This window comes from Fringilla coelebs (assembly GCF_963513975.1).
Source record: "Fringilla coelebs genome assembly, contig: SCAFFOLD_38, whole genome shotgun sequence".
In the NCBI taxonomy this organism is placed as follows: domain Eukaryota; kingdom Metazoa; phylum Chordata; class Aves; order Passeriformes; family Fringillidae; genus Fringilla; species Fringilla coelebs.
In genome coordinates, this window is record NW_028167583.1 from 2050547 (window position 1) to 2076966 (window position 26420).

General features: G+C 45.9%; 1 pseudogene across 1 annotated transcript in view; it reads left to right on the forward strand.

Moving 5' to 3' along the window:
- The first annotated feature begins 4335 nt into the window (after positions 1 to 4335).
- LOC311165748 overlaps positions 4336 to 26420 on the forward strand; it is a 39555-nt pseudogene continuing 17470 nt past the window's right edge. Inside the window, exons 1-20 of the transcript in view lie at positions 4336 to 4430; positions 6436 to 6493; positions 7438 to 7548; positions 7730 to 7858; positions 8311 to 8439; positions 8864 to 8924; positions 9020 to 9156; positions 9276 to 9398; positions 9931 to 10083; positions 11166 to 11295; positions 12668 to 12793; positions 13770 to 13927; positions 14486 to 14497; positions 17345 to 17532; positions 18979 to 19091; positions 21105 to 21127; positions 22317 to 22436; positions 23917 to 23970; positions 24230 to 24364; positions 25898 to 25998. The product of the transcript in view is annotated as an uncharacterized misc_RNA (transcript). The remainder of the gene's footprint in view (positions 4431 to 6435; positions 6494 to 7437; positions 7549 to 7729; positions 7859 to 8310; positions 8440 to 8863; positions 8925 to 9019; positions 9157 to 9275; positions 9399 to 9930; positions 10084 to 11165; positions 11296 to 12667; positions 12794 to 13769; positions 13928 to 14485; positions 14498 to 17344; positions 17533 to 18978; positions 19092 to 21104; positions 21128 to 22316; positions 22437 to 23916; positions 23971 to 24229; positions 24365 to 25897; positions 25999 to 26420) is intronic.

Below are 26420 nucleotides of genomic sequence, written 5' to 3' on the forward strand. Positions count from 1 at the left end.
ACACACACTAGAATCAGAATTGTTGCAAGTTTCCTGCTTGCAGTAAACTTCCGATTTTAATCTTCGTGCAGTAAACTCGAGATTTTAATACTTTTTCTGAGTTGATCTGGAATATATAGTTTATATATTCTAAAGAACTTAGGGCTTTTTAATTACTGCATACAGCTTCACAGTGCTGAACAATAGCAGATTGAGTGTGTCTTTAGCAGAACTGGTTTGTCTTAGTGGAAAGACTTAGAAATGAAACCTTTCTGAGTTAACCAGCATTAAGAAAGTACTTTTGAAAAGGAAGGAAAAAAAGACCAACCCCATTAGTTTATGATGTTTCTAAGTCTACTACTCTGTGCAGCCTAAGGAAGCTGTCATGGAATAAGGGAAGAGAGATCTCACAGCCATGTTATCCATAAGTGTGTGCAAAACCTGCACACAGAGAGCCTGCACGGCTGCTGTACAGACCTAGAGACAGAAGAGCAACACAGGATTGAACTAAGACAGACAAACATCCAATTCAAGTCAAATGACAAGTTATTTTCTTGTCAGATGGGGCCGCAGATTGTACGCTGCTCACCATCCTGGGGGTTCAGGATGTCCTGCAGCATGGCTGAGCCATGAGACTTGTGGAGTAGAATTATGAAAAGGTGAAGCACAAACATTTCCTATGCACCTATATTGCATTGCCAACTCACTTTAAATCTCTGAAGTAGTCGTTAGTTTCAAGAGCATTTCCAACCACAAATTTATCTGGAATTTCAAAACCCGTATCTGTAAAAAAATACAGTTCTTTTTATACTTCAGTGGTGTAAGTAGCTCTGAAATGCACAGTTGGTTTTCAACACATACTTGAGCTGATGTAAATAGGCATCATCTCCTTCAGGGTGATTTCTTAAGAATCTGAGCTGTACATTGATGACAGAGGCTACAATCTAAACCATTCCCATCCATCAGTTATATAATTCAGGGGTTACGACGTTGGGATGTTGGAGGACATGTAAGATGTTCAGATGTTGGACTTTGGACCTGGTAAACAGAAGAGATTTTCTTACAGGATTGTTTGGCAAAAACAAAGGGAACTTTGAAAATTAGACTTAGAGTGCAAGAATATTAAATCAGACAGGTTTACTGGAAAAAGAAAATCCCATTCAACACTGCAACTAAGGGATGTTGTTATATGCATGTTTATGTATGTGATTTTAACCTAATCATTGTAGTTCACATTCCTAGTCTCCATAAAATAGTACATAAGTGCTTGTATCCCACAATAAAAGCAGATTCTGGTCACCGAGTCAGTCTCCCTGTCTCTCTCCATCGCTGACACTTCCCTAATAAAGAACTGTTATTCATGCTCCCATATTTTTACCTGAGAGCCCCCTTTAATTTCAAATTTTTAACAATTCAGAAGGAAGGGGTTTACATTTTTCCATTTCAAGAAAGGCTCCTGCCTTCCTTAGCAAACACCTGTCTTTCCAAACCAAGACACAGGAGCCACCTGTATTATACATGTAAATACTTAACACAAAAAAACCAAGAGCTTCAAAAAGGCAAAACAGCTTGGTAATTCATTGAATTATTCATTGAATTCCCATCCTTCTATACACTTCAGCTCTGCTGTAAACGTCAGAGACATTTTTTCACAAGCTTCTAACAAGTTACTCTGGATCCATAATTACTGAGACCAAATGGAGGCCAAATGCCAAGTGGGATTACTCTTTCTCAAAGCCTGGAGTCACACAGAATGGAGCAGTACTTAAATCACACTGTGCATCCCATACACATAACAGTCCAGTTACTGACCATCTGCAATAATTTTTTGACTTTTGCTACAAATTACCTTCAAGAATAAACTACAAATAATACCTTGAACCTGTTTAAATTCAGGGACGGCATTGCAATTACCCTAAAAAATTCTAAGGGTACCTCGTGCTGTTGCAGTGATACAAGAGAACTGTAAGTGTGTATTACTAGTTGTTATTCATATTAGGTGAAAATGGCTCAGCTCAGCTTTGCAAAGCAAGAAGCAAGTCATGGAGAGTTGAAATGACAGAGTTGGGACAGTGTAGCCAGTCTGCTTTTTGTGAGAGATGCTCTTAAGCAGTGGCAGTAGTAATGTCCTCATCTCCTGTAAGTATGCTCCTTGTGATCTACTATCCACCTCTGCTATTTCTTCTGCTCTTTTTTTTTTCTGTATTTCTTCAGCTGCGTACCAAAAGGAAACACAGAACTGCAATGTTACTACCAAAATAATAGATTTTTCTTTCAAACTAAAAAATACTCAGAGCTTTTAGAAAACACAACAGAAGTGTTGGAAAGTATAAACAATACAAGCTATTGAACAGTATTTTTACATTATACTACATCCGCCAAACAAATGGATAGTAGGGCATGAGGAACAAGGATATCAATGAAGTTTGGTTAAAAGGGCTTATTTTGGTCTCTATGTGGTAACTGTCATCATCCTGATGTAAATACTTCCTGATCTATTTATATTTTCCTAAGCTGTATTATTTTGCGATCAACTATGATTTTTAAAATTTCTCTTGTACCCATCACTGAATTATCTGAGCACAATCTCCAAACAAGACAAATGCTAAAGTAGTAAAGGTCTGCAATAACTGAGCAGCCAACAGGATAAGCCACATTGGCATCTCTTGGCTTTGCCAAATCCTCTCTGAGTGCTTTCATTTCTTTTCCTCTTTGGTTTATAATGCAACACATTTTCATTACTTCTGATGACTCACCTCTGAAAGAAAAAGGCAGTAGCGGTTTTTGGCAGGGTAAGTTGCATTTGCAAATTGGCTCACCTCCTTGGCAGCAGAACTGCATTTTTTCTTATCAAAGCTGCTCCTCAGCTTGAGTGGGGAGAAGGCGCAGAAGGATGAGAGAGGCTGGTGGAGCTCTGATGGTCTGAGGATCCAAAGGTGCAAAGAGCTGGAAGGTGAAATACCTTTTCTTGAGTTCAGGGTCATTAGGGAAAGGGAATGTGTGCCTGAAAGCTCAGTTCTGTCAGCCAGATTCACCGAGTAAAAGGTTTTTTTCCTGCACCCGTGTGTGTGGCCAATGCCAAGGGATGGCAGCTCTTTCTGTTGTGGGGACAGTACAGCCTCCAACTGCAGAATACGCAAACTGAGCTGCACTGAAATGTGTTCTCCAGGGCTCAGTTTTGGGGCTGGTCCTGGTTAACATCTTTATTGATGATCTGGAGGTGGGGATTGAGAGCACCCTCAGTAAATTTGCAGATGCCCAGTTGGGGGGGAGCGTGGATCTGCTGGAGGACGGGAAGGCTCTGCAGTGAGACTTGGACAGACTCGATCAATGGGCCAAGGACAAGGGTGTGAGGCTCCACAAGGCCAAGTGCCACATGCTGCAGGTCACCAGCCGCCCCAGTGTGAGCCCAGGTGTGCCCAAGGGGGCAAGAGGCCAATGGCACCTGGCCTGGATCAGCAGCAGTGTGGGCAGCGGGACCAGGGCAGCGCCTGCCCCTCTGCGCTGGGCACTGCTGAGGCCACAGCTCGAGTGCTGTGTCAGCTCTGGGCCCCTCAGAAAAAGGACATTGAGGGGCTGAGTGTGTCCAGAGAAGGGCAGCAAGGCTCACGAAGGCTCTAGAAAACATGCCCCATGAGGAGTAGCTGGGGGAGCTGGGTTTGTTCAGTCTGGAGAAGAGGCTCCGGAGGGACCTCACCGCTCTCTCCAACTCCCTGACAGGAGCGAGCACTGAGGGGGGGCTGCTCTCTTTGCTGGGCCTGCACTGAGAGCCAGAGGAAGTGGCCTCACGTTGAGAGGAAATTCAGGTTAGACTTTAGAAAAAAAATTTCACTGTTCAGGAGTTCAGGCCTGGGAATAGGTTGGCCAGAGAGGGGGTGCTGTTGCCATCCCTGGAGGTGTTAAAGAGGCCTCTGGATCTGACACTGGCAAATGGTTTAGTGGTTTAGGGTTTGCAGTGTCAGTGCTGGGTTGATGTTGAACTGATGGTCTTTAAGATCTCTTTCACCCCCGGCGGTTCTACAATTCCAAGTGCTTCCTGCCGGGCCGAGGGGAAGGCTCAGGGCTGTCCCGACTCCGAGGGCGGCCGCGCCCTGAGGCGCTGGGGCGGCGCTGCGGCTGCGGCGTCTCCTGAGGGGCCGGGCCGGGCTCTGCCCTCAGCTCCGAGAGATCCCGGCCCTCAGTCCGGCGGGGCCTCCGCTGTCCTTCAGCCCGCAGATCCCACCCCTCAGCCCGCAGATCCCACCCCTCAGCCCGCAGATCCCAGCACTCAGCCCGCAGATCCCACCCCTCATCCCGCATATCCCACCCCTCATACCGCAGATCCCACCCCTCATCCCGCAGATCCCATCTCTCAGCCCGCAGATCCCATCTCTCAGCCGGACAGCGCTCGGCAGCGGGCACCCGCCTCGCCTCGGGGTCTGCCCGGAGCCACCCGCGCCGCTGGATCACAGGTACCCGAGCCCCGAGCCGTGCCCCATTTCCCCCTCGGGACTCCCCGGCCTTCCCACAGAAGAATGCAGCTGCTGCTTCATCTTTAGACTGTTGTCTTCCAAGCCCCCCTCCCCCCGCTTTGTTTTAAATTTTGATATGTTCTTTCCCTTTTCTATTTGGGCTGATCTGGGGTGCTTGCTAAGACTTCAGAGTGGAGCTCTGATAATGAGCTGTAAATCACACACGGCCCATCTGAGGGAGGAGGGTGCGAGGGAGCTGGAATAGGCCAGGACAGCCCCGAGTCCTGTTCCACAGCTCAGCGTCCTCACGGCCTCAGCTGCTGCTGTGGGGTTTGGTTTGCACAGGACGCCAACAACCCGCACTTCTCCCCTCTGGGCTTTGCTCCCTGGGTTTCGAAGGGTAAATCCTGCCCAGGCTGGCTGGTCTACTGACCGTGCCAGCCATGTGCTCTAGTGCTGCTGAGCACACACGTTGGCAGATCTGCACTTCTCCAGGAGTGGTTTCTGAGGTTTGAAGCGATGTTACTGGGTTATTTTCCATAACTGATGGAGAAGAGTTTGATATGCAACATTTGGCAGCTGTTTGTTGAAGCAAATCTAGTTGTTTGCCTTTCCACCTTGCTCTGTGATGCAACAACTGAGGTGAGCTATTTGCATCTAATTAATGTAGGCTGGCTTATAAATACTATTTTGTGTAATTCCTGTAGGTTGCAAAAGTCAAAAAGATGCAGGTAAAGGTCAAGATGTGTCCTTGTATACATCCAGTTTTAAACCCCTTGTTGCTTCCTATATTGCATAATTGTATAAACATGTATGAAATGAAACTCTTCTGAAAAGCAGTTAGCTCCAGAGCGAACTCATTTTTACACCCTTCCTTTTGTTTGGATGAGTTATGTTATTACTTAGGCTGGCAGGGTGGTGGCAGTAGGACAAAAAGAGGTGAGGAAGGCTGGCAAGCTTTTCCTTGTTGTGGCAGAGTTGGATTTGCAGGAAAATGAAATGCATGTCTGTTATCTCTTCTGAAAGGCTGCAGGGACATGAACTCTCAATTCTCGCTCTCTAAGGGAAGCAGCAAAGGGATGGGGGCAATCAGTAACTCCCAAGAGAAAGCAGGGCTGGCTGTCTTCATTAAGATGACAGTGATTCTGCTTTGAGCCTTTGCTCCACTTGGAGAAGGAAAAGGATTCCATTCTTTAGCTGCATTTGCCACTGATTTAAAGTTTCTACCTGGAGCAAAGTAATTTTTGGAGAAATCATAAGAGGTTGCTGTGATGCTTGCATCAACCTTCTCTGTTTGGGACTTGGGGCGTGTTGGAGGGAGCATCTTTCTGCCTCCAAAGCTGAATGTCACTCTGCTGCTCTGCTCTCAGAGGCTGCCCCGTGGGGTTTGTGAAGAAGCAATGCAGTGGGGTTTTGTGGGTTACGTGGTCCATGGAATGTGGCAATGTCTTTGGTGAATTTCAGTGAGTTCTCACTGTAAGGAACATGTCTCTGTGCTCACTGCCCTTGGTTTGATCAGTGCTGCCAGAACAATGCTGATGCTTTAGTGGCTCCTTGAGCAGCAGGAGGCCGAGTGTTTTAGAGTGTTCACCCCCTAAGGAACATGACTTGGTCTTAGTGCCAGTTGTTGGCTGATGGCAAAGTTGGCCACTCTTGTAAGGAGAGTTGGATCAGCTTTGTTGTGATCAGTGACACGGAGCAGGGGATATTCTTTACTGACAGGGCCCCGCAGGGGTAACATGGAACAACCTGATTTCTGCAGAATGTCCACTCTCAAAAGATGATCACCTGGTAGTTACAAATGCAGGGCTATTATAAAATGCTGTATTTCCAAAGGAAAACTTTGCCATAGAAGAATACATTAAACTGTGTGTGTGAGATGACAAAGTAAAAGCAGAAAACTGGGAAAAGTGCATTTTAAAAAAATGATGTCATTTATACTGCATATATTATAAACACTGCTAATCTGAACAGAACTGAAAGAACTTTTTCCTTGCTGTTGTAGAACAAGAACAGAGATAAAACAAAAATGAAGACTCAAAAGGTGGAGATAAATCAGTGTGGTAAGAAATCTAATATAATTTGTCATTATAATCTGCATCAATTTTACAAAGTTTTAGTAGACCACTGTGACAGGCCTGTTGTGGGGTGGTGAGCAGTTGGGAAAACATGCTTTTTCCTGGTTGCCAAATTTCAGATACTGTATTGGAAATGCAAAGGGTAAATCCAATGCCAAACCCACACACATAGTAAAACACACAACCACAAAGTCACTTTTTTTTAAAATTTGCTAATATTTTTCCACATTTTTATTGTATTTTATCTTCTTTAAGAACCCTCAAACCTTGTAAGGGTTTGCAGTAAACAATACCTTCTGTCACTGTTAGAAATAATTATCAACTAAGTCTTTGATAGCCCAAAGACTAAGAAGCAGATTTTCCAAGTCTGTTTACTCACCTAGGGTTGTATGTAGGTGCCCAGAGAATATTTTGTGTTACATCTCCAACCACCTGACTGTGGGGTCTGCTGCTGTGCTGCATGGTTTATGTCTCCTGTACCTCAGTACCACGGAGCAGCCTTGTGCTCTTGGACTCTTTCCTTACTACTCCACAGATTTTCAGCTGCACTCCGAATTTTATTTGCACTCTGAATACTTTAATGGCTGTGTATTATTTACACTTAATGCACCTTGCAACTGTGAATTTAATATGTAGTAGTTTACATCAGACTTCCTAAGAATTACTAGTAATTAAAGGCCAGAAATATTAAAAAGAGGCTGTTAGTCTGCAAATGTAATCATGCTCAAATGACAAACTCTGGACAGAAAGGTTTCTAAGTTTGTTGTTTGTGGCTGAATAGAAGTGATGTCGCTCCATTTTGGCTCACTTCCCCTCCTTTTTAAAAATACATGTAGATACTACATTTTGACAGGTTTATTCTAATACTGACTAGATGAATAGATTGAAAAGATAACAATTTTAATGAAGTTTTTTGTGTTTGCTCCTAGATATGAAAAGAGATCAGAACTTACTGCTTGAATGCCTTAAACCTCAGATGGACTGCGCTCGGTCTGAGCAGGAGGCTTTGGTCACTATCTATTCCATTTGCCAACAAAACAGTAAGAAAGGCTTTTCCTTAGAAACAATGCAGTCATTTCTGTTCACCATATATGCCAAGAAACTGGTGGCACTGTAAAAATGTCTAAAAGACATAAGGCTTGAGATGTTGGAAGATCTTAGAAGCCTTTCATTTTGCAGAGAAACAGAAGCAAAAGTTTCTGTTCTTTTTTCCTCTTGTAGGTGAAGCGAGCGAATACTTTGGAGAAATTGGTGGTTTGATGTTTATAAATGACCTTGCCAAGTCGAGTGCTCATTGCATGGTAAAGGAAGCAGCTTTGTTTACATTGGGGATTATTCTAGAGAGCAATGGTAATAAAAATAACATTGTTTGTATTTCTGAGTGCGCTATGGCGCCCTGTCATTACTTGTGCTCCTGCTTTGTCTCCATTTGCTTTTGGTCTCACCAAATGAGATGACAAGATTGTCAGTTGGAGCAAGGGCAGTGAGGGTGCCCCAGTTGCCCTGTCAATGCCCAGATTTGATCAGTGCCTTGCTGACTTGTGCACACAGGGTGTCTTTAAGTTACCAGACACGTGCACTCCCCCTCTCCCTCAGCAGCAAGTGTTCAATGACTCCTGGGTTGTTCCAAAGCTTGCCAGGGTCCTGCTGGGTGTAGAACTCACTGCAGGGGGAAGCCCTCAGGCACTTCATAGTCCTGCCCTGTCTCTGCTCCCCACATACTGGCCACAAGTGAGAATTAATAATTTAGGATGATGAGTAGCTTACTTTAGGACTTAATGGTTGTCACTTTTTGTTTTCAGTGTCTTGTCAACGGACTTTGTGTACTTCTGCATTGTTTGAAGACCTCATTTGATTTTTAATTATAAAGAATTCTGGTGTGAACTTGAAAAGAATGACTTTTGTTATCTTAGTACTGGTGTCAAATAACGGTAAGTTGGGTTTTATTCCGTGTTACAACAACACTCCTTTTCTATTTGCCAATCTGCAGTCCAAAATTTGGAACATTCACTAAGCAATGTTTTGGTGAAGTGAATTTATAAAGATGAATGTTTGCATGGAACTGAACCTGAATTGTCAAAGTAGGTCATTGCTCACTGGGATTTCCTTAAACAGCAGAATGTGGTTTAGTTCTAAAAAGATTGTTTGCAAATGCAAACCCATAGTTTCTGAGAGTGTCTAGAAAGAGAGAGACATAGAAAGGTTATTTACCAACATGCTGATCTGATTTTGTATTTCCTTCTGGGAAGGATATGTGCTCAGAAAAGGGAATGTATGTATGTAAATTCAGCTTGCTGTTAAGATTTTGTCTGCAGTTGCATTTGTCTCTGGAGTCTTGTGTGTGTTCTCTTTTAGAAACTGGGCAAAGCTATGTCAGAGACACAGGCTGCATCAGCCTGCTGCTGCAGTTGTTCAGGTGAACAGGGTTGCAATTCAAACAGACAAATAGTAGACTGGTTAGCAGCTATGTTTCCTTGACTATTTGGGACTTGTTTGCATTTTCACTAAGAGAACAACTCTCTCCAGGTCTGAGAAGAATCTGTCAGCTGAAAACACTGATCACTGCTATCAGCTCTGCTCCTCAGTGTGCAGCACTCTCTGTGTCTGTGTCAACAGCCCCCAGAACGGGATGTGTTGCTCTGAAAATTGTGGAAGGAGTTCCAAGATATTCTCCAAATCTGTACACACTTCGGTTTCATTTTTACCGTTCAGCTGAAGTTGATTTCATTGCATTTTGATTTGGGGTAATTTGTTTTTCCTTTTCCAGAAGAGAATACAAACATTTCCTCTTGGGTTTTTCCCTGTGCCAAAGAGTGGCTGGAGAGTTGCACAGAGCCTGAGATAGTTCGTCCCATCTGTTCATTTCTTGGTCTCACAGTTGCAAACAACTGTAAGTGCAGCTCAAGCTTTACACAGCTTTGCATTTGATAAAAGAAAGCTTAATCCAAGAGCTCAATGGGTTTTTCTTTCTTGTCAATCCCTACAAAGTCATTTGCTGTTCTTCCCACTTTTACTCTGACCACTGTATTCCACCATCTTTACTTACACTACGCTGTGCTCAAGTCCACAAATAGCCACAGTCTGCTTACATTTCATAGGGCCAGTAAAACTGTTCAGAGCTGTTCTGATTCAAAGTGTGTCTAAATTAAAGTCCTCATGACGTGACTGAAAACAATGACTTAGGTAGAACTCAGGCATGATGTTTGCCATTTGTGTGCACATATCAGGGTCATGTTTTCCTGTAACTATTTTATATGCAGTTACTGCATTTCTTGAGATCAATGTATATCCAGCTTCTGTTGTATAAGAAATGTAATGACTAACACATGCACAGAAAAACTCTGATGGACTTACTTGGTGAAATGCTGAAATCATTTGCAAACTCTGTAGCTTAAATCACATTTTTTCTTTTTTCCACTGAGCTGATGTGCAGAAATATTTTGTTTCTATTGGAGGATTGGATACATTAGCCAAAGTTCTCCTTGAGCTTTTGCATGATTCCTGTTTGTGTCACTCCATCATGAAACTTGCAGTGGTAGTAACAAAGACTCTGGATGCCTGTATTGCTACTAACTGTGAGTGGAAAGACATTTTTGATCTGTGGTAGTTTTAAAATGCAATTTTTAAAGTCTTGTGCTGGTGGAAAAGTTGCAGAAATGAATGCTGAAAGGCAGTCAAGTTCTACACATCCCAGTGGATGTAGCAGTGCTTTTTAAAACTCAGAGGTGTAAGTAGGGAGTGATTCAGTTCATCTGAGGTGGATTACTGTCCCATTGTTGCTCAAATAAATGCAGTGAAATTTAAACCCCACTGAACATTAAAAGTGAGATGCTCCAGCCCATGCTGGGTAAGTAAAGCTGAGCTCTGGGCCTGGATTTGACCCGTCAGTTTGGATCCTGGAGTTAGGCCTGTGGCTGAATAATAAATTGTGTAGCTTTAGGAAGCCTTAGGCATTTAGAGGTGGAGCTGAACAAATAAGTTGTTTGTGCACAGCACACTCTGCTGTGGTTTGTTGGCTGGGCACTGCTCTCCTGATGAGGTTTTGTGTTTTGCACAGGAGGTTTGCAGAAGCCTGTGATCCTGACGAGCCTGTGCTGTGGCCATGGTTGCTGTATCTCACACTTCTGCCATAAGAGCTTCAAATGGAAGTTCCCAAAGGTTGAAAAGCATCAGCCTGCACTAGTTGTGAGGGTAGTTTCAGATCAGCTGGGTGTGACAGGACTGGGCCTCAGCGTGGATGGTCCGGCAGTGGTGTTTCCAGTGCCAGGAAGGGCTTGCCCCCTGCTCTTTTTATGGCAGATACTCTGCGTGTCAGAGCTTATTCAGCTCTTTCTGGCTCCATGCTGGAGCTGATTAAAGACATGGAGAAACTCAGCAGGGATCTCCAGAAGCTGCACAGTGCAAAGCCCTCCTCATTTATCAGATCTTCTGCCTCCTCTCCGTGGGGCACAGGCTGGGAGGATGGGCAGGGCTGGATTTGGGAGCAGCACAGGAGGGGTGGGGTAATCTGAGCTGTTCAAGGTGGAGCAGGGCAGAGCTGAGCAGGCCCAAGGCTCTGAGGGCTCTGCACAGTTCCCTCCAAACCCATTTGATCCTTGGATAATTCCTGTACACTCATGATTGACTTTCTTTTCCTTCCAATTATTTTAACAAACAGCTGCCATGAGTGTTGTCTTGGCAGAGTATCCCACTGTGTCAGAGCTGCTGAAGCTGCTGTCCAATGAGACACTGAGCACAGGAGAAAAAAATCAGTATTATTCTAACAATTGCACACTGTACTGAAGTTTGTGATAAGCTTTATTTTTTCTCTTTCCTGTCTGTCAGCTTCTCCTAAATTCTCATCCACTGACGCCTCCCGTGGTGCCACTTCATCAAGACTGGAACATGAGAGAGAGTTCTATTAAATACAATGTCAGTATTTGGACAAAAAGTTTTCTAGAATGTTCCATCTTTAAAGCTTGTTAGCAGGAAGTGTCTTTAGGAGCTTTGAAACCTAGACTCAATATGCAAGAATTCAGAGCTGGGCTTAGGTGTCCCAGGGAATAATTAATCCAGACCTGAAAGCTACTACAATCCAGACCTAGCAGATGGGTTGTCTTGAGTGCCCTTTTCATGGTCCTGGGCACATACAGCTTCTATCCACTGCTTACAAGGCCGGGAATATTTGTAAAAGCCATTTAAGAGCATTGCTTTCAAGAGACAGAAGCAGTTGGTAGCCCTGAAATGTTTTTGCCATGTTCCTCAGGGCTTGCCCAAGCATGTCTGGTACAAATACAGCACTTCAGTTGGTATTTTGTGGTAGCACAAGCAAAGAGAAAGGGAAATTTATTTGTACTTCTGTTTTTTTTTCATGTATGTTTAGAGAAACAAGAAAAAGGCCTTATGTTCAAAAATCCTGGTTGATTTTCTTCCTCTGAGTGCCAATAACATGTTCAATAATTAGCTCAATACGTCATAAATTTATTTTAACAGACATTTTTCCATGAAGAATTAGTGAAACAAGACTTAATGAAAAATGTCTTTTGAAAAGAAAAAACATTTTAAAATTATTGAAAACTTATTTCAAAAGAAAAAAGTTTCTCTTAAAATGTCAACACTGTCAAAATAAAAATGTTAAAATTTTATATTTCCTTTTTTATTAAGTTTACAGAAGAAAGAACTATGTTTAGCAAGTTACCAGTTCTATGATTCCATATGTGAATGAGAACACAATAAAAATTCAGCTAATGACATAAGAAATGAGGAGGAGCTGATTGGCCAGACCAGGCTTAAGCTACTAATTTTATTTTGCTAATTATAAGCCTTGAGAGTTTGATATTTCTGCATCCCAGGCCTCACAGAAATGTTGCATATCTACTCCAAGAGCAGGTGATGGAAGAGAAGAAATACAGGAGTCATTATTCAAATGTTTAAGGCCAGAATTAAATGCTCTTGGAACTCCATCGAATAAGTGGTCTCAATCCTTCAGTTTTCTTACAGCAATCTGAGTTCTGGTCAAATCATCCTGTGGGATGTGAAGCTCTCCTGCTGTCACTGCAGCAGGCTCGGGTCTGGAATGAAAATCTCTCTTTCTACAGAAACTTGCAGCCCCTCAAATGACTGTAAGGTGAAGGTGTGTGGGGCTGAAACCAAAGCTTTCCTTACCATGTCCTGTTCTAGAAGAGAACCAGTGTGAGCTGCTTCAGAGCAATGGTCTGGCACTCATGGTTCAGGTATTGACAGAATCTCAGGACGAGGAACTCATCAAAGCTGCTCCTTTTGTGCTGCAGAACTGCAAACAAATGAGTAAGCTTGCTGTTACTGCTTTAAAAAGGAGAGGGATTGTTTCCATCTCAGTGTTCTGCTGATTCCCCAAGTGATTTTACTGTGGTAGCTTTTTTTGTAATTCTGTATAGTCCAAAAGATGTTTGTTTTCTGCACAGAAAGTTGCCTATTTGTCATCAAGACTTAGGCTAAAAAAGAGAAGTAAAATTCCAACCGTGTTGCAAAAATGCATTTGTGAAACCTCTCCATGTAGGGCCAGTTCTTAAAAGCTTTCCCATCTCTAAATTGTGTGAAAAATCTCAATATTGTCATTTAATACCCAGGGGATACTTTCTTCCTGGGGATGTACCACTAGAGGGAGAGAATAAACCAGGAGATCAGCAAGCCTGAAATCACTGTGTCTGCATTAATTTCCAATCTTAGGAAATCTTGATTTTTTTTTTTCTGAAGTAGGATGTATTTTTAGGCCCCATTTCAGTTTTTTTGTTAATTATCTGTACAATCCCTCCCATGAAACAGAGAGACCTTGTCCTCTAATCTCTAGAGCATGGAGGGTGTGCAGTTGTTAATTAGGAAAAAACAAACATGTACCTCCATTTCTGTGCTGCAAGCACAACTGAGATGTTTGTGTAAGACTGAGGAGGTGTGGAGATTTGTAGTGTCCATTAATATGGAACTGTTTTTTTAAAAAAGCAGATACTCATACTGGTGAAGAGCCCAGAGTTAATTCAATGAAAAAACTTTTCTTTTTCTTTTCACAGCATCATTGTGAAAATAGTTTATAGGAACTATAATTGCAAGTTCACCTCTTGTAACTGCAGCTTATATTTCAAGTGTGTTTACATTTATATATAAATCTAAGTTTTATAAAAATTGTTATTTTGTATTAAATTATTGGGGCTGTCCTTCAGCATACTAAAATATAGTAAATACCTTTTAAATGTTGTATTTAGTTGATAAAATTTTAAATATTAATGTTGTTTTATATTTTATAAAGCTGAACAGTTGTCTGTGAAATGATATGATAACTCATTAAATGTGAACAATGCAGAAGAATTGGATGTGCAAGTCAGAAAAGGATGTCTGCAAGACTGCTGGAAGAAAGCAAAAGTAATTTTACACAGAATAAACTCAATTGAAAAACAGCATGATCAGGTTGGCCTACTTACTAAATAAGATAAAACTAATCACATCTTTCCAGAGTTTAAGGAGAAAGCAAAAGTAAATCCTTAAGATAAGTTCAATGTAAGCAGAAAACCCAGGAAAAAACGTTGAATTTGTGTGAAACTACAACCTGCAATTTTTATCAGAATTGTAGATCAGCCAGAGTTACAGATGTGCAGAGAATGGAGGCATCTGTGTTGTAGGAAGTATTCTAGTTTGTTGTAAACCCAGATATTCTATGAGCTAGAAAAAGGAGTTGAATAAATTTTTAATTGCTGGACATTCAAACCTGTAATTTTAATATTTGGATGCATGAAATGCTCAGGGTTGTACAGCTGTAGGAGCTGATTTACTGATCTACCCCAAAGGATGGATATTATACATTCACTGGAATAAACATCCAGCAGAACACTCAACATGCCAAAGCCAGGGCAGAGCTCCAACTCCCTCCTCTTGCAAAAAGCAAGAGCAGCACACCTTTCAAATAAATACAGGATAACCCTTTGAGGCATGCTTTATATGACTTCCATCTCTCTTTTCTCCTTCTAGAATGATACTCCTGCAAAAAAAAAAAAAAATTTTTTCTTGGAGAGGAACTGTCTGCACTAAATGGGAAGGTATGAATTAGCATCTTCAGCTTTTAAAGGGAAGCAACTGTTCTTGTGTATTTTCCAGGAAATCCCTCTTTATTAAGATTTTGATACTGCATACTTCCAGCCACTTAACACTGATTTCAATTGCTGGGCTTTGAAACAGTGAATAATTCCCACCCAGCTTAATGGAAACTTGGAGTGATCAGTGATGACTGCTGCCAAAGATCCTATTCCCCATTTTATCCCAGAGTGCCCAGAAATGAACCATACTAAACTGACTCGTTCAGTGTGGCTCTAGAATACCAGTGCTATACAGAGAGCAATGGATAGACCTGACATAGGTGCCTTTACCACCATCTTTTAAGCTTTCATAAATACTTACAGAAAGACTCTTCAGAAACCACTAAAGTCAAGTCTGTATTTCAAGCAACAATCTCCTTTGAAAATCAATGCAAATTCCTTTAACTGAGGGTTTTAGTGTGTTGTTCTTGCCTAATTTGCTGCAATTTGCTGTTTCCCTTCCCTTCCCTTCCCTTCCCTTCCCTTCCCTTCCCTTCCCTTCCCTTCCCTTCCCTTCCCTTCCCTTCCCTTCCCTTCCCTTCCCTTCCCTTCCCTTCCCTTCCCTTCCCTTCCCTTCCCTTCCCTTCCCTTCCCTTCCCTTCCCTTCCCTTCCCTTCCCTTCCCTTCCCTTCCCTTCCCTTCCCATCCCATCCCTTCCCATCCCTTCCCATCCCTTCCCATCCCTTCCCATCCCTTCCCATCCCTTCCCATCCCTTCCCATCCCTTCCCATCCCTTCCCATCCCTTCCCATCCCTTCCCATCCCTTCCCATCCCTTCCCATCCCTTCCCATCCCTTCCCATCCCTTCCCATCCCTTCCCCTCTGACACTTATGGGAAGGTGTGGCAGAACGGAAGTCTGGAGCTTAGGCCAAGGCATTTTAAAAACCAACCTTCTCTGCTCTGCCTTACAGCCTGCTCCTTACAAGGACACATCAGAGTCCAGGAAACAGAGCAGACTGTAAGTATCGTCTTTTTCTGGCATTTTTTTTTCTGTCCTTTCTAAAACAGTCCTGCAGTTTCTCTTCAAGCAGCACATCTGACAGCTGGCAAATAAGTTTAATGAAGGGCAAGAGCAATGAGGAGAAGCTACACAAAAAGCCAATGACCAGCTAGGCTATCCTGAGACTTCATGACCACCTTGTTTTTTTCCCCTGGTTGGCCTGAGTGCAGGTTTAGCTGTTTGATATACAAATTCAACTCTTTAGATAGCGGAAACAGCTCAAACCTTAACTGTGTTTGCTTTGCTTTGACCCTGGAGGGCATTTGTTTTGACTCCACATTCATTATTAAACTTGACTTGTTTCCAAACTGAAAAGTCCTACTGAATAACAGTTCATCTACTTTCACTCAAGTAAAATCTCACTTCTTGTCTCCTCTCCGAGGACTACCTCATAACTAGGTTAGAAACAAGTATTTTTTTTCATAAAAATCATTCTCTTAACACCTTAATTATATTACTGACTGAAAAGAATGGTTTAGATTGTAGCCTCTGTCATCAATGTACAGCTCAGATTCTTAAGAAAGCACCCTGAAGGAGGTGATGCCTATTTATCGAAGCTCAAGTATGTGTTGAAAACCAACTGTGCATTTCAGAGCTACTTACACCACTGAAGTATAAAAAGAACTGCATTTTCTTACAGATGCAGGCTTTGAAATTCCAGATAAATTTGTGGTTGAATATGCTCTTGACACTAATGACTACTTCAGAGATTTAAACTGAGTTGGTAACGCAATAAAGGTGCATAAGAAATGTTTGTGCTTCACCTCTTCATAATTCTACTCCACAAGTCTCATGGCTCAGCCATGCTGCAAGACATCCTGAACCCCCAGGATGGTGATCAGCGTACAATCTGCGGCCCCATCTGACAAGAAAATAACTTGTCATTTGACTTGAATTGGATGTTTGTCTGTCTTAGTTCAATCCTGTGTTACTCTTCTGTCACCAAGTCTGTAAAGCAGCCGTGCAGGCACTCTGTGTGAAGGTTTTCCACACACTTATGGTTAACATGGCTGTAAGATCTCTCTTCCCTTATTCCATGACAGCTTCCTTAGGCTGCACAAAGCAGTAGACTTAGAAACATCATAAACTAATGGGGTTGGTTTTTTTTTCCCTCCTTTTCAAAAGTACTTTCTTAATTCTGGTTAACTCAGAAAGTTTTCATGTCTAAGTATTTCTACTAAGACAAACCAGTTCTGCTGAAGACACACTCAATCTGTGCTATTGCTCAGCAGCATGAAGCTGCATGCAGTAATTTAAAAAACTTAATTTCTTTAGACTATATAAAACTATATATTCCAGATCAACTCAGAAAAAGTATTAAAATCTCGAGTTTACTGCAAGAATATTAAAATCTGGAGTTTACTGCAAGCAGGAAACTTGCAACAATTCTGATTCTAGTATGTGTTTTTATTACAATGCTGGGAATACAACTGAAAATCAGTCTTGCATTTCATATGAAGATATAGGTTGATCAATATTGTTGTTTTTTTTTCCTTTTAGCACATCTGTGTTCTGAAAGAGAATGCCAAAGAGGAATCGAGGATGTGATCCTGTCAGTCTTCTGGAGTCCTAATTCCTGTCTGCTGATGAGGTGATAAAGCATTCCAGCAGGAAATGCCTTCTGCTCCTTGTGTGTCCCTAGGAAGAAGGAGAAGGTGCCTGTTCGTGCCTGCAGTGGCTGATTCCCACTTGTTCTGTGCGCTGAACACAAAGTGTCCGAGCCTGGGTTCCCCCGGCGCCGCCTTCCTTGTGCAGGAGCAGCCCGGGGCTGGGGCCGAGCCCCGGCGATATCGGGCGCTGCCGCTGTGGCCGTCACGGTGCGGGCCCCGGAGCGGATTCCTCGCCCTGCGCCCGGGGCCCGAGGGGGCAGCAGGGCTGGAAGGAGCGGGGACCGAGGCCCGCCCGGCGTCCCCGGCCCGGCCCGGCCCGGCCCCGACAATCGGGTGCCGCGGTTGCCGGGGAACCGCGAGCGCGGCCACAGCGGCTGTGACGGCGCCGCTGCCTCAGTTGGCGCAGAGCGCTCCGGGCTGGGTGTTGGCAGCCTGGGCTCTGCCACGGCCGCACCCAGCGATTCCCCAGGTGACTTGTGCACAGAGATTGTCTCTGCCAGCCAGCCCTGAACTGCCAGGGCATTGGTCTCTGCCAGCGAGGAGTCCTGAATTGCGTTTGAAGGTAAAGATGGGCTCAAGTTGTACTTTCTGGTTTTGTCACATCTGTGCTCTGAAAGGGAATTCCAAAGGGAAAGAGAGGATGTGATCATGCCACTCTCCTCATGCAGCAGTTCATTTGCATGTACAGGCACCTTCTTGGGGTGGGGCAAGTTGGACTCTGTCTCGTGCTACTTTCAAATAATATGAAATCTTTAGCACCAGTATATCCTTTTGAGCCTGCCATGAATTGGGTTGTGGATTTTCAGATCTGTTGTGTTCCTTTGCATGCCATGCTGTTGTGGTGTGCAAGGCCTCAGGAATAGGTCTGGGGGCACTTTGGAGGTCTTGGATGGGTTATGACACCCCCTCAGGTGGCCCTCATGGGAATGTGCCCTGGCTGTGGCCTTCTGGGGCTGGGGGGTTTTAGAGCTGAGCCCGTTTGTCTGAAGGAGGATGGGTGTCCACTGCCCCCTACCAGAGGTTGCGCCACACCCCCAAAATTTCCTCCTCCTCCCTCTGTTGATGGGAAGTTTGTGTGCAAACCTGGCCTCAGCAGACGAGTCTGTGGCTATGCCTTGCCCAGCCTGAAGGCAGACAGAGCTGATTTTCAGGAGAGCTGCAGGGTTTGGCTTTGTTGTGGATACATTTTTCTCAATTAGCCTTGTTCACTTCTCTCCAGACCTGAGCTAAATGGACAATGGTGTCACCTTGATCTTGTCTCAAGTTCCTTTAGGTGGCTTAACTCCCAGTCCCAGGTTCCAGTCAGGAGGCATTTTCAGAGAGGGCTGGGCTTCAGTGGTCGCAGCTTCTTTATTCAGTTTTGTCAGAATGGGCAAAAATTCCTTCATACCAAGATTTAAGCCATTAGCCATAACCTTCCAGTCTCTCCCAAGTCCTGTGAGGAGCAGGTGAGAGAGCAGGGGTGGTTTAGCCTAAAGAAGAGGAGGCCCACTCCAGCTATTTTTAATTAATATTGAAGCTACAGCTTTGTCTGTTCCAACTCTTCTTAATATTCAGCTTTTGAGCTCCAGGTTTCAGTACGATCCATCTTTGAATTGCACACGGCAGCCATAGAGTTCAAATAAAGTCCAACTAGAGGCCTAACAATACCAGCTACTTATGCCAAACAAGCACTTAGCTACTTTCAAATCATATCAAATTTTTTAGCCCCAGTATATGCCTTGAATGTGCCATGAATTGGGTTGTGGATTTTCAGAGTTCCATTGTTGCTCCTTCCAGTTGTGTTGAGGAATTGTCACCCATCTGTGACATCATCCCTGGAAATGGCGTCTGGATTCCAGAAGACACCAACACCTCGTCTTTTGCTGAGGGAAAGGCTGAAGCCAAATACTGTGAGTAGCCCCTGGGGCTGTGCTAAGGCTGGCAAGTGCCCTGGTATCCCTGCTCTCCCTGGCCCTGCTGTCCAGCAGCGCTGTGAAGCTGCAGAGCCCCTCCCCAGCCCTTTGTGCCGTGCTCCTGTTGCTGGGGCTGTCCTGGTGCAGTAGGGAACACTGTGGGATGCTTCAGTTGTGCCTTGCCTGGCTGTGCCAGCAGAGCCAAGTGAAACCAATGTAGAGCTGAAGGCCTGAGCATGTGTTCTGTCCCTTTGCCTTTGCCCCAGGAATTCCTTCTGTCAGGCTGGGCACTCACCTGTGCTGCTCTGACCTACCTGCCCTTCGGCACCCGGGCATGTGGGGGGAGAAAGCTCAAACTCTGCCCAAAGCCTTGAGAGCCACAGGGTGTCCCAGCTGGAAGAGCTTCCAGAGCAGCTGTTCTCTCCCAGCTCCTGTGTGGGCACAGAGCCAGCCCTGCAGGCAGCACTGGAGCCAGGGCCACAAAGGTCCCTTGCTGTCTGGAGTTCCCTTGGCTGAAGGTGCCCCAGTGCTGAGGCTCTGTCGAGGAGATCCCTCTGTTTTCTTCTGAGGAGGGCTCTGTCAGCCCAGACTGAGAAAACAATTAACAGGGAGAACCAAAACCTGGACACATTCCTGTGCACCTCCCTCTTGGTACAACTTTGTTTTCTTGCATCTCTTGGACTCAGCCAGCAGCGATATCTCCTTGCTGTGAGTTCTGAGTGTTGTGCAGGGATGGAGTTCAGGCAGTTCTGAGAGCTCCTCCCCATTCTCTGGAAAGGTCATGACCTCAATCCAAGGAAATGTGAGAGAAAACAAATGCCCAAACAACAGAAATCTGCAAGCATGTCCCATCCAGTCAGGGAGAAGCCAATGGGACAGAGCCATGTGGCTGGAGTATGTGTATTGCACTCTGTATTATTAATTTACTAAGGATGCTAAGGATTTCAGTAGGAACCTTCCAGGGCTCCCAGGACTGTCCTAGTGGCTGTGATCACAAGTTATTCACCAGTGCCACTTGTTCATGAAAAGCCTTTCTGAACAAGCCCATCTCTGAGGCTCTAGCTGGTGTATTTTTGCCTTTCAGCTGCTTCCGTCTAAGTTCCAGAGGGGGAAGTTTCCCAGCAGGAAGAAGGAGGCCAGCACTGGGGGGAGTATTCTGCCCAGAACTGGCCCATTTCTAGACAAGAGTGAGACTCGTCCCAAGGTAGCCTTTTCCTGCTCTTTTCCTTTCTATTTACCATGAAGTTTGCAGAGGGTGTGTGCTTGTGACAGGCTTGCCTCCAGCAAAACACCTCAGTGTGCAGGTGCTGTTGTCATTGCAAACTGCTGGGAGTGGTGGACTGGGAGTGCTGATGTGCACTAAGCAACACAAATGACCTCTGCTGAAGCTGCTGGGCTGTGCTGGAGTGTAGCTGCCATTGCTGACAAGGGGAAGGCTGGGGTCACAAAGGCACAACATTGCCATTTGCCATTCTCCTGCTGAAATAGCCACCTCTTGCTTTGGTGTGCTCACCATCAAATGCTTGGGGTCACAGGATTCCCTCCAGAGTGGCAGCGTTGGCCTTTGAAGGCCAAGGATCTGCAGGAATTACTTCAGATTTAACAAAACAAATTGCATTCCTGCTTTGGGCTGGAACAATGTGTCTGAACCTGACGGGCTGTTAGATTTTGCAGGCTGCCAGATGTAGAGGGGACTGGCCCTGGACAGAGGGGAATGGATGTGCTTTATCTGGATCAGTGCCTACTGAGAGATGTGTTTAAAGCTGCTTTTCTGGCAGGACTGGCTCAGTAGAAAGCACAGTCCAAAGGGGTAGGTGACCGAGGTGGGCTGTTGAGCAGGAAATTGGCAGCAAGAGACATGGAGCAAACTGGTTGAGGATTGCCCTGGAGAGGGGCATTGGGAACAGCTCAGGGAAGGGCACAACTAAGGGACAGTGTGCTGCAGCCACTCCCTTCAGCAGAATATGTCTGCTGTGAAGTCCCACAGGAGACCTGCTTGTGTCTCTGCAGTGACAGCAGTGTGGCTGGAGAAGGCAAACACAGCAGGGGAGAGTTTTCTCAAAGCAATGTCTCTGCTCCAGAAGCATTTGCTGTTGTGGTGTCATTCCAGACGTGCCTCTAGAATGGCATTAAATAAGATAGCAATAATGACAAGAAAGCAGCCATTTAAAGCTCATGGAAAAAGGAGATACCAATTCTACTTTTACCCAAGTTGCTGAAAAAATAACTGAATGCTTATCCTCATTCACCATTCACCTCACTTGTCTTTTGATTTTCACCCCATTTGTCTTTTAATTTTGCCTTTCCCTCTGTTTGAAACACAGTAACATTTAAGTAGAATGAAAGGGGACAAAATCATCCAAGCAAAAGAAAACTGTTTATTAGTAAGGATTCAGCTGAGCCGGGTGTGTCTCCCTCCCCCAGAGCCAAGCACACACACACCCTCCGAGAAAATGGCAATCTTTTTGTGCCCTTTATACCTGGCTGGGGCAGTCCCTGTCCCCTTTCCCATTGGTGGGTACTCAGGAGCTTCCATTCTCTACTGACCACCAACTTTTCTGTCCTCTCCCCTCTTGTCCCCTTCCTTTTGGTCAGGTCTTCAACCTCATCCCTCTCACTGCGACACTCAACAAAGCAACCTGAACAAATCCAAACCACAAACAACACATAGAACCAACAAATTCCATTCTTTTGCTTCATAACCTTTTGGCTTCAGCCAAATATCACCTCATCTCTCCCACCTCCTCTGGTCCTGTGCTCTTCTTACCGATGTGTAATTTTTAGAGCAAAAGAGATATTTGCAGTTGTGTGGGCCTGGGTTTCCCTGTCTCAGAGTAAAGGACATCCCAAAACTGTTTCCCACGGAGTCTCCTGTAAATCCATGGGTTTTACTTATTCCATGAGAGCTCAGTCAGTGCCCCAGAGCTCTGTGACCACCTGGGCACAGGGCTGTGATTAAGGGAAGTGCTGCCTGGCGTTGTAGAGCAAGAAAGCTGGAGAAATACATGCCAAAAGAGCAGCTTGGCTTGAGGCTGCTCTGTGTGGCCCAGCAGCTGTGGGTCAGCTCAGAGCAGAGGTGGGTGAGCCACTGTTTGCCCAGTGTGGGCTGGGCAGACGTGCTCCCCCAGAGTCTGTACTTCCCTGGGGATCAGTGGAAGATTCTCCTGCATAAACCTTCCTACCAGCAGCTGAAGCTCTCCCTGCTCTCTCTCTCCTCTCCAGCTGCCATCAGCTGCCCCGAAACAGAGCTGGTTTGGGGTTTCCCCACCAGAGGTGGTATTTCGGAACTTCGTTGCTCGGGAGGTCTCTGAAATGGTGCTGTGTCTCATTAATAAGGGCAAGGTAAGTGCTGGCACCCGGGGCTTTAACACTGTGCTGGAAGAGGAGAGTGGTGTCGTTCTCCCAGGGTACAGCAAAGCAAGTTATCTGCTGCAGCACATGCAGAAGAAAATGTCTCAGCACCTTGTTCTGCAAGATGCTGTAAATCTTCCTGTGCTGGGAATTGTCCCCTGATTTTGGCCATGCCTTGATGGTGTCTATCCCAAAGGAGTTTCCCTCTCTTGCAAGCTCAGGACTGATAGGAATGCTGAGGGCTGTACAGTTCTTACCTGCTCTCGTGCTTTGCCTTGAGTCTATTCCACAGCCTGTGTCTCCTTGGTTAATCTTGGCTCCTGGTAGGAATCTCTGCCTCCCTCAGGCAGTTTGGCTCCCTTTGTGCAGTTCACAGTCAAAGCTCAGGGGCTGAGTCCTTTCCACTTTATGCTGTAATCACTTCTCATGAATGGCATTGGCAGTGCAGGAGCTGTGTTCTGAAAGAGCCCTGCAATCAGCCTGAGGGAGCAGAAGCAGTGAGAGGCCTTTAGGTGCCACTTCAGGCTCCTGCTCAGCTTCATCCAGCCCTGCTCAGCTTTTCCAAAAGCAACACAGTTCTCTGCTTTCCCTTTGGAGAGCCACAGCACATCCAATGCCATGTGCTCCTGGAGGTTCTCACCTTCACTTGAAGAAATTGGGATTGTTTTGCAGTTTTCCAAGTGAGCAGAGAGGGGAAAAGTTGAAAAATGTCATCAGTTGTGTTCCAGTGTAAAGAGGACAACCTGAGACCATTAGAATTTCAGTCAGGGAAACATTTTCTTAAGTGAGGCTTGTGCCAAGAGTGAGCTGGTGGGAGGAGACAGGAGGGAGTCCAAACCATCTGGTTGAGACTTTTGGAGAGCATTTTGGTGCTGAGGGGTTGATGCTGTCAGTGTGCTAGAAATTGCACATTTGCTGTGTCTGTGAATGGCAGAGGGCAGAACCTGGCCTGCTGGCTGCAGGCAGGAATGCCCAGCAGCCCAGCTTGCCTGCACAGGCAGCAAGAAGGCCTGGAGAGCCAAGACTGGCTTTTGATCCTGGAAGCACAGTGTCAGTCAGTGCTCGTCATGTTTCTCCAGGCAGAAAATGCCTTGGAAGCCCACAGTCAATAGGCACAGCCTGTCTGTGTTTCTGTCACTTTTGGCAAGCTGATTGCTCTCATGGTTTTATGATTCTTCCTTGCTGCTTTACTGCCCATTGAAATTCTCTTTGCCCTCTCCTTGTTTTAGGGATTGTCTTGCTGTGTTCCTTCCTTCTTTTGCTTTTCAGGTTTGCTTTTATTCCCAGTAAGGCCACAGGGTTTGATCTCCTCTCTTGCTGCTCTTCCTGCCTGACTGTATCCCCACAAGGTCCCTGCCCAAACCTGATCTGCTAGAAAGGAATTTCTTCCTTCCCCCAGGATAATGTGCTGGTTTGCTTTCAGGTAGCACTTTCCCCCTCTGGGACATGACAACTGCATGGCTGTGTGCAGGCAGAAGCCAGCGGGTTTTTTGGCCTTGTTGAATATGCAGATGACTTGGTTCAGGTGCTCTGTCTCCATCCTGCTGGTGCTGACCTGCTTGGCCCTTCCTTGCCAGCAGGCACTGCCCCACTGTCCCTGGCCAAAATGCTGGAGGCAGACAGAAGGGATTCCAGTTCAGCCTTGTGAATGATGTGCCTGTGCCTGCAGAGCTGAAAGTGCTTTGGAGAAGGGACCAAGGAGGGATGTGAGCAGGGCAGGGACAGGTCTCCTCTGGTGCTGTTTGCACAAGTGTCAGAATGATCATTTGGTGTCTTTGCTGCAGATTCCTCATCTGGTGAAGGTGTGCATGGAGAGCTGCCCTTATTTCCAGCTGGAGTGCCCCAGGGATGTGTACCATGTGGTGCCAGCAGGCGCCTCTGCCCCTGTGCGCATCCGCTTCAGCCCCGCCGAGAACAAGGTGAGATTGGAGGAGCCAAAGCACAGAGCGATCTGCACAGCCATTGTTTTCCCTGCACTCTGGCTCCAGCCCATTGCATGCTGTGAGCTTGGCTGCAGGCCGTGGGCAGGAAGCCTGCAGGCAGTCCCATCTTGGCACGGGCTGGCAGGCGCTGCAGCCAGGCCTGCCAGGCTCTGCTTCCCCTGCCTGCCCATCCCTAAGCATTGCCAAGGGAAGATGCACAGGGAAGAGGATGGAAATGTCAGAGGGCTGTTGATAGATGTTGGGCCATCTCTAGGTCCAGTGGAAGGGGTTTCATTATGATGGAAACACCAGAGGAAGAAAGAGGTCAGAGAGGTTTCCTCCTCCCTGACTGGCAACAGCTTCCCTGCCTGCCCCTGGGCTGGAGCAAAGATGGTGCTTTTTCAGCCCCTCTGCTCTCCAGCCTTGCAGCTGTGCTGTCCCAGAGCACAAGTGAGCATGGTGCAGCTGCAGGGCCAGGGCAGAGGATGTGCAGTGCCCGTGAGCCCGGCCTGGCCTAGGCAGACTAGGCTCTGGGTGCCCTTGGTCAGCAGGAGGTTGCTGAGCTGCAGGGGACTGGGACAGCTGCCTGAAGGAGCTGGTGCAGGGCAGGTACAAGCTGCAGGCAGAGCTGTGAGCCCAGAGCCCGTGGCAGTGACACTGCTGGGGCTCTGTCTTCATGCCTGTCACTGTGCTTGCTCTGTCAGCTGGCAGCCATCCCGTGCCAAAGGTGCTTTTGTGTGCAGGTTTGAAGAGCAGTGCTGAGGCCCTGGCAAGTCTGATCTCAGTGCTGGGATCTGGAGGGTTCATGTTTTGATTAAGAGGCGTGTTCATATGCCAGGGTTTAGGACATGGCATGGAAGGGAGGAAGCCTTGCAGGGAAACAAAGAGAGGCCCTTTCCAACAGCAACCTGCTGCCTCTTGGCACTGCTCTTCTCCTGACTTGGTTGGAGAGGCAAAGTTTGAGGGGAGTTCTGAGCCAGCTGATGTTTCTACACCAGGCTAGAGGTGCAGGATCTCTTTGGGTGCAGCTGTTTTCTCATCTTCTTTTGCTGCTTAGAGTCAGTTGAACACTTTGTCCTATTGTCAGACAGTGAGAATATAGAAACCTAAAGAGGAATGTCCTGTGTTCCCTAGCTCCATGCTCCTTTAGAAGGGACTTAGGAATTCTTTAACATCATTAAAGTTTAAAATGAAAATTATGGTGGCCTAGGGTATGGGTATGACCCAAGTGACACAAGAGCTGAATGCCACAGAGATAGGTTTTGCAAAGTTGACGGGTGCCGTCAAAATGTGACATATTAGTAGAACTTAGTGTTCATTTTAGTGTGCAATAGGTAAATTGATGCCCTTGGAGGGTTATAGAAATGGTTTTTCTTCAGCCATGGGGATGGCACTAAATGCCCTGTGCTGAGCCAGTTTCTTTTCCTGCAGGATTATTGACACGAGCTTGTCTGCATGACTAGCAGGGAAAGGATAGTTGTGCCAATTCGGGCCATTGGTGCCCGAGCTGTCCTGGACTTCCCTGCCCAGCTGGACATCTCCAAGGGTGCAGCCCAGTGCAGCAGCCAGCAGGCTCTGCTGGTGCCCAGTGTGGGTACCCGGGCAGCTCGGTACCAGCTGAGCAGCCAGAGGTGAGGCAGCTCATCTGTCCTTGTGCAAAACACCTTTGGGGGATGATAGCAGAGTTGGGAAAGAGCAGCAAAAGGAACCAGAGCACAGCAACTGCTGCCCTGCAGCCTGGCTGGAAGGGAGCAGGATGGATGGCTCTGCTCTTGCTTTCAGTGGCCTTTGAGCTTTGTCTGTCCCAGATTTCCTGGAGGCTGCTGGAACATGTTGGGAGCTGGCTTGCACCCTCCTGAGCACAAGCAGCTTCTGAAAAGCTTCCTCAGCCCTGTCAGCCAAATAGAGCCATTCTCTGGGAGGCCACAGGCACGTGGCTTTGCAGTGGTGCTGGAGGGGAGCTCTGGAAATCATCTGAGCAAACACACTGCTGAAAGCAAGGGCAGTGTCTGGGGATTGCAAGGTGCCATTGGGAGATCTGGACCTGTCTTTA